We start from the raw sequence: 8,008 nt of genomic DNA, 5'->3' as shown, positions 1-8,008 counted from the left end.
TCCACTTCGGGCCTGAGTAAGGCCGACGAGAGCTGTTTCCAAAGTGGCCAAGACGGAGTGGAGCTGAGGGGAAGGAATTGGTCAGCGAGTGAATGGTTACTGAACCTGGCGGGGGTGGTGGAGAAGGGAGAGCGGGGCTAAGGGTGAGGAGGGAGGGCCACTCACAATCTGTTCCAGTACCCTGGCGATCTCCTGGAACTCTGTTGTCTCCGGGTTCTCCAGCTGGCTGCTGTACTGAACGTTTGACAGGGTGAGGTGTCCACTGTACGTCTGGACTGTGTTCCCCACCCGTCCCTCAGAGAAATGTCCATTAGACGGGTCTGGAGGTTGAGGACAGAGAGAGAGAGAGAGAGAGAGAGGGTGAGCGACAAAACACATGTCGGTTCACTGACATCACACGCAGCTCATCGCGCAGGCTCACCCAGCCCAAGAGGAGGCCATTCAGCCCATCGTTCCTGTTCCAGCTCTTTGAAAGGTCTATCCAATTAGCCCCCACTCTCCCCCCTCCCCTGCTCTGTCCCCCATTGACCTGCAAATTTTTCCCCTTCGAGTATTTCTCCAATTCCCCCTTTTGAAAGTTCCTATTGAATCTGCTTCCACCGCCCTTTCAGGCAGCGCCTTCCAGATCACAACAACTCGCTGTGTGTAAAACAAAATCCTCCTCATCTCCCCCTCTGGTTCTTTTCCCCGATTCTCTTCAATCTGTGTCCCCTCTGGTTACCGACCCTCCTGCCCACTGGAAACACTTTCTCCTCATCGACTCTATCCAAACCCCCTCCTGATGTTGAACGTCCCGATTCAATCTCCCCCTTAACCTTCTCCGCTCCGAGGAGAACGATCCCGGCTTCTCCCCAGTCCCTCCACACGGACTGAAATCCCTCATCCCTGGGAACCGGTCCCAGGAAATCCACCCCCCCCTGCCTCCCTGCACCCTCACCAAGGGCCCTGACCTCCTCCCCAAAGTGTGACCCGCCCAGAATCGGACAGGAGCCTCTGGCTGGGGTCCGGGCCAGTCTTTAAAAGCAGTTTAGCGACCCCAACCAGGGACTCAGCAGCAACATTGTCCCAACGCAAACAGCAATCGGCCTTCAGACAGCCGGTTTCACACCGTACCCCCTGCATTCTCGAGCCCAGCGCCCCCCTTAGCCAAAGAGCTGCTGTTGAAGTTCCCAGGGAGAATGAGAGAGCAGGTCCCACCTGTAAAATACCAGCACAAGATGCCAGCCAGGGCACCCAGTACCAGCACGGACACCAACACAGCGGCGATAATCACAGCAGGGCGAGGACCTTTCCTCAATCTCTTCTTCGGGCGAGGACCAGGACTGGGAAGGAAAGATTCCACAACGTGTCCATCATTCATGGCCTGTGGGAGAGACAGAGAGAGAGAGAGTGAGAGAGTGAGAAAGAGCCAGAGATAGAGAGAGGGTCACAAGATCCAGCTGTTCAGAGAGAGAGCTCCGAGCGGAGACAGAAACATCTGGAATAACCAACCTCGAATCTGTACCCCAGTGAGAGTCGGTGTGTGTGGGACCCGTACCCCAGTGAGAGTCAGTGTGTGTGGGACCCGTACCCCAGTGAGAGTCAGTGTGTGTGGGACCCGTACCCCAGTGAGAGTCAGTGTGTGTGTGGGACCCGTACCCCAGTGAGAGTCAGTGTGTGTGGGACCCGTACCCCAGTCAGAGTCAGTGTGTGTGGGACCCGTACCCCAGTGAGAGTCAGTGTGTGTGGGACCCGTACCCCAGTGAGAGTCAGTGTGTGTGGGACCCGTACCCCAGTGAGAGTCAGTGTGTGTGGGACCCGTACCCCCGGGAGAGTCAGTGTGTGTGGGACCCGTACCCCAGTGAGAGTCAGTATGTGTGGGACCCGTACCCCAGTGAGAGTCAGTGTGTGTGGGACCCGTACCCCAGTGAGAGTCAGTGTGTGTGGGACCCGTACCCCAGTGAGAGTCAGTATGTGTGGGACCCGTACCCCAGTGAGAGTCAGTGTGTGTGGGACCCGTACCCCAGTGAGAGTCAGTGTGTGTGGGACCCGTACCCCAGTGAGAGTCAGTGTGTGTGGGACCCATACCCCAGTGAGAGTCAGTGTGTGTGGGACCCGTACCCCAGTGAGAGTCAGTGTGAGTGGGGCCCGTATCCCAGTGCACAATATGTTGGTGAACCGAGGTTGGGTTCCACTCCTGTTAGTTGGTGATGTTTCTGATTGGTGGACCCCTCCCCGGGTTCCAGGCTGCCCTCCCTCCCTCCCCTCACGGGTTCGAGGGTGAGAAACCCTGTCCTCCCAGGTCATCGGCCCTGCCCCAGACCGAGGTGACGTGTAGCAGGTTAAAGGGCCCCTGGCGCGGGACAGTATGAGGGAGCCCGGCACATACAGAATCACTTCAAACCTGATGGGTTGATGCCATTGAACAGCCCCGAGGATTCGGAGCTGAGTGTAGGTTTCTGCTCAGGGATCCCGTTCTCTGTTACCCTGAACACCTTCCGCAGGTATTTCCTTGGCAGTGTTGTCTGGCTCCCGTATGTTTACCCCGAGGGATGTCTGGAGCGAGGGGAGCGGCTGAGCAAGAAGATCCAAACCAGCCCCTCGATACCAAGGGGACACCCTGGGAGACCCCCTACGTCTAGTCCCCGGCCGACCTGAGCAGACGTTACCTGAGCCCCCGTCAGGCCAGGAGACCCCAGCCAGACACCTGCAGCCTGGGAGGGGGTGTCCAAGGGGATGGGTTGTGTTGGGCTGGCCAAGGGGGAGGGTGGGGGGGTGAATGGTCCCAGTGCCAGGAAAGGCCGAATGAGCTGATGTGTGAGGCCTGGGTGAGTGAGTCTGGTATGTGCTATTCGACCAGGAGGAGAATCAGTTTGGCTGCACCTCAAACACAGCATCTCTCAGCAAGGACACAGCTTGGTCAACAATGTCACTGTGCATTGACAGTTGCAGCGTGGGCTGGTCAGCAGAATGATTTCGCGAGGGATGAGCAGAGCACTCAGGCTGACACACACTGAGCTAAAATCCAACAGGCAGCATGCCGGGAATTAACCTGAAATTGGGCACTTACTCATGAACCCCTTACACATCTCTTCAGGTAATGCATGGACACAATGCCCATCTCTCTCAGATAGTTCATAGTCCTGGGAGATGACCAGGAACCAAACATAACGCACTCCCAGCCTATCACATCTACTAACTGCTAAACTGAGACTCGGGATCAGTTGTAACTTGTAATCTCATCTCAACAAGCTGCCGGTTAAAAATAAAGGGAACACTACACAGTGTAAAAACAAAAAGCTAAAAACTACTGCGGATGCTGGAAATCCAAAACAAAAACAGAATTACCTGGAAAAACTCAGCAGGTCTGGCAGCATCGGCGGAGAAGAAAAGAGTTAACGTTTCGAGTCTTCATGACCCTTCAGCAGAACTGAGTATAGTTAGGAGAGAGGTGAAATATAAGCTGGTCTAAGGTGGGGGGCGGGGGGAGAGAGAAGTTGAGGGTGTGGTGATTGTGGAGATAAGCAAGCAGTGATAGGAGCAGATAATCAAAAGATGTCACAGACAAAAGGATCAAAGAGGTGTTGAAGGTGGTGATATTGTCTGAGAAAAGTGCTAATTAAGAATGGAAGACAGGACACTCAAGGTACAGCTCTAGTGGGGGTGGGGTGGAAAGACTAACAAAGTTTTAGTTTTAGATTTAAAAATAATGGAAATAGGTGGGAAAAGAAGAATCTATATAAATTATTGAAAAAAAAGGAGGGGGAAGAAACGGAAAGGGGGTGGGGATGGAGGAGGGAGTTTAAGATCTAAAGTTGTTGAATTCAATATTCAGCCCGGAAGGCTGTAAAGTGCCTAGTCGGAAGATGAGGTGCTGTTCCTCCAGTTTGCGTTGGGCTTCACTGGAACAATGCAGCAAGCCAAGGACAGACATGACCCACTAGAAACGTTAACTGATTTCTTCTCCGCCGATGCTGCCAGACCTGCTGAGTTTTTCCAGGTAATTCAGTTTTTGTACTACACAGTGTAATCTGACTCTTAGGCGTATTATAGCGTTCACACTGTTTTATGCCAGTCAATGGTGAGGTGAGAGTGACTGCCCTTGACATCAAGGCAGCATTTGACCGAGTGTGGCATCAAGGGGCCCTAGCAAAACTGGAGTCAATGGGAATCGGGGAAAACTCTCCACTGGTGGTTGGAAGATGGTTGTGGTTGTTGGAGGTCAGTCATCTCAGCTCCAGGACATCACTGCAGGAGTTCCTCAGGGTAGTGCCCTCGGCCCAACCATCTTCAGCTGCTTCATCAATGACCTTCCTTCCATCATAAGGTCAGAAGTGGGGATGTTCGCTGATGATTACACAATGTTCAGCACCATTTGCAACTCCTCAGATAATGAAGCAGTCCATGTCCAAATGCAGCAAGACCTGGACAATATCCAGGCTTGGGCTGACAAGTGGCAAGTAACATTCGCACCACACAAGTGTCAGGCAATGACCATCTCCAACAAGAGAGAATCCAACCATCGCCCCTTGATGTTCAATGGCATTCCCATCACTGAATCCCCCACTATCAACATCCTGGGGGTTATGATTGACCAGAAACTGAACTGGACTAGTCATATAAATACTGTGGCTACAAGAGCAGGTCAGAGGCTGGGAATCCTGTGACGAGTAACCCACCTCCTGACTCCCCAAAGCCTGTCCACCATCTACAAGGCACAAGTCAGGAGTGTGATGGAATACTCCCCACTTGCCTGGATGAGTGCGGCTCCAACAACACTCAAGAAGCTCAACACCATCCAGGACAAAGCAGCCCCGCTTGATTGGCACCCCATCCACAAACATTCACTCCCTCCACCACCGACGCACAGTAGCAGCGGCGTGTGTACCATTTACAAGACGCACTGCAGCAACTCACCAAGGCTCCTCCTCCCCCACCTCTCAGTCTCCGTGACAGAGGTAGTCAGATGGTTTAAAGTCAGGGCCCCACTTACACTTTGCTGCCGATTCAGGTTAGATAGGATTCTTCCACTCCACACTGTGCCGGTCCCACCCTCCAACTGTGGCAAGGGAGAGAGAGAGAGACCAGAAAAACAAGAAAAACCTGTCAGAGCCCAAAAAGGAAGATTCACGGGGCCGTCAGAGTGGGGTGTGGCGAAACCTCAGGTACACACAGGTCCGGAGGCACAGAGCACAGGAGCTGCCCAGAGCTCAGGGCCCAGGCCTGTGCAAAGCCACACAGCCCAGGGCCCAGGCCCCGGGCCTAGCCACAAGCCTCAGGCCTGCAGCCCAGGCTGAGGCCCAGAGGGGGGGCGCAGGGCTGGCTCCACGGGGCACGGACCCGCACCCAACACCCTCTCCCACCCAGTTACCGACTGCACAACCAACCCCAAAACCGTCAAAGCCCATCCCCAGGCTGCAGTAGGCCAAACTGGGCCCACGGAGGCCTGTCCAGGAAAGTGGGCCAACGGGGTAGAAGTTCAAAGGTAAAAGCAAAATACTGGGGATGCTGGGAATCTGAAACAAATACAAAAAATAGCTGGAAAAACTCAGCAGGACTAACAGCCTCTGCGGAGAGGGACACAGTTAACGTTTCAAGTCCTTATGACCCTTCAACAGAACTAAGACATATAGAAATGAGGTGAAATATAAGCTGGTAGAGGGGTGGGTTCGGACAGGTAGAGCTGGATAGGGGGCCAGTGATAGGTGGAGGCAAAGAGGAGATTGCCAAAGGTGTCATAGACAAAAGGACAAAGGGGTGTTGATGGTGGTGATATTATCTAAAGGATGTGCTAATGGGGACATTAAGGGTAGTAAGCTAGTGGCAGATGGCCCTAGTGGGGGTGGGGTGGGGGGGGGAAAGGATCGAAATGGACTAAAAGGTGGAGATAAAACAATAGATTGAAATAAATTTAACAATCGGTGGGAAAAGAAAAATTTTTATATAAATTATTGGGACAAGGGGGATCGGAAAGGGGGTGGGGATGGAGGAGAGAGTTCATGATCTGAAGTTGTTGAACTCAATATTCAGTCCGGAAGGCTGTAAAGTGCCTAGTCGGAAGATGAGGTGCTGTTCCTCCAGTTTGCGTTGAGCTTCACTGGAACAATGCAGCAGGCCAAGGACGGACATGTGGGCAAGAGAGCAGGGTGGAGTGTTAAAATGGCAAGCGACAGAGAGTTCTGGGTCATGTTCAAAGGCCTGTTCCAGGCCCAGAATCCCACAGACACTTGGGCAGAGAGAGAGAGAGAGAGACAGGATTGAATGATGTTTCCCTAGCGCCTGTCACCTCCTCAGGAGGTCCTAAAGCGTTTTACAGGCAACGAGGAGCTTTTTTTGGAAGCAGGGTCCCTGTCGTATTTCAGGAATCGCAGCAGCCAATTTGCGCACAGCAAGATTCCACAACCAGCAATGTGATAATGACCCAGATCGTCTGTTTTTTAGTGATGTTGATTGAGGGATAAATATCGGCCCCAGGACACGGGGGAGAAAACGACCCCCTGCTCTTCTTCGAAATAGAGGCCGTGGGATCTTTCACACCCGCCCGAGGGGGCAGACGGGGCCTCGGTTTAATGTCTCATCTAAAAGACAGTGCAGCACTCCCTCAGTACTGACCCTCTGACAGTGCAGCACTCCCTCAGCACTGACCCTCCGACAGTGCGGCACTCCCTCAGTACTGACCCTCCGACAGTGCGGCACTCCCTCAGCACTGACCCTCCGACAGTGCGGCACTCCCTCAGCACTGACCCTCCGACAGTGCAGCACTCCCTCAGCACTGACCCTCCGACAGTGCGGCACTCCCTCAGCACTGACCCTCCGACAGTGCGGCACTCCCTCAGCACTGACCCTCCGACAGTGCGGCACTCCCTCAGCACTGACCCTCCGACAGTGCGGCACTCCCTCAGTACTGACCCTCCGACAGTGCGGCACTCCCTCAGTACTAACCCCCCGACAGTGCCGCACTCCCTCAGTACTGACCCTCCGACAGTGCGGCACTCCCTCAGCACTGACCCTCCGACAGTGCAGCACTCCCTCAGCACTGACCCTCTGACAGTGCAGCACTCCCTCAGTGCTGACCCTCCGACAGTGCAGCACTCCCTCAGCGCTGACCCTCCGACAGTGCAGCACTCCCTCAGTACTGACCCTCCGACAGTGCATTTGCTGACCTCTCTGCACTCGAACCCACGGACGTGAGACCCAGGGACAAGACGGATACCATGGGTCAGAGATAATGGAGAGAGAGTTAGCGCCAGTCCTGACATTGGGGATGTTCTCAAACCCGGGAGGCTCAGGCAGCATTCACTCCCCGGGGAGCTGAGCTGTGTCCCACCCCCAGATACCAGGACATGGGGCCCTTTCCAACAGAGAAAGAGAGATTGCCCCTTCGAGGGGCAGTTTTGATAAGGCTTTTGACAATAAGAATCCCCATTCCTTCCCTAGAATTCACAACCTCAGAGCAGCCTGTGAAATACCTCCGGAATCATTTCACCAGGTTGTAATGTAGGAATCGCAGTCTCTCACCTCACAGCCTCTCTCCTTGACCCGTGCACCTGGAGCTGAGATTTTAAAGTCTTCTGGAGTGAGATCGCAAACTCCGAACCCCTCACTCTCCAAACTGGAGTTTCCCAAACTCACACAAAAACTCAGATTACCTCACACTTACTTCCATAAACAGAAAGCTCCCACTCTCGGTCACACAGGTGTGGCTTCCGCACTCCGCAGACTTCAATCCCTTCCTTCACTTCCTGCTCAAACTGAATCACAATCAGTAAACTCATTCCAAATTCCCCTCCCCCACCCATCACTTAAAGGCACAGAGCACACACTGACTCTCCTCCCTGGGGTACGGGTCCCACACACACTGACTCTCCTCCCTGGGGTACGGGTCCCACACACACTGACTCTCCTCCCTGGGGTACGGGTCCCACACACACTGACTCTCCTCCCTGGGGTACGGGTCCCACACACACTGACACTCACTGGGATACGGGTCCCACACACACTGACTCTCACTGGGGTACGGGTCCCACAC

The 8,008-nt window shown here is 54.1% G+C and overlaps 1 long non-coding RNA gene across 1 annotated transcript; it reads right to left on the bottom strand.

Moving 5' to 3' along the window:
• Nucleotides 1-159: 159 nt before the first annotated feature.
• Nucleotides 160-7,716, bottom strand: LOC144677668 (uncharacterized). Its single transcript, XR_013575786.1, has 3 exons — nucleotides 7,498-7,716; nucleotides 1,198-1,363; nucleotides 160-320 (listed from the first exon to the last, which is right to left on the bottom strand). It is a non-coding gene; the product is annotated as an uncharacterized LOC144677668 (long non-coding RNA).
• Nucleotides 7,717-8,008: the final 292 nt, after the last annotated feature.

This window comes from Cetorhinus maximus, unplaced genomic scaffold, assembly GCF_964194155.1.
Source record: "Cetorhinus maximus unplaced genomic scaffold, sCetMax3.hap1.1 HAP1_SCAFFOLD_2849, whole genome shotgun sequence".
Lineage (NCBI taxonomy): Eukaryota > Metazoa > Chordata > Chondrichthyes > Lamniformes > Cetorhinidae > Cetorhinus > Cetorhinus maximus.
This window is presented reverse-complemented; position numbering and strand designations above follow the sequence as displayed.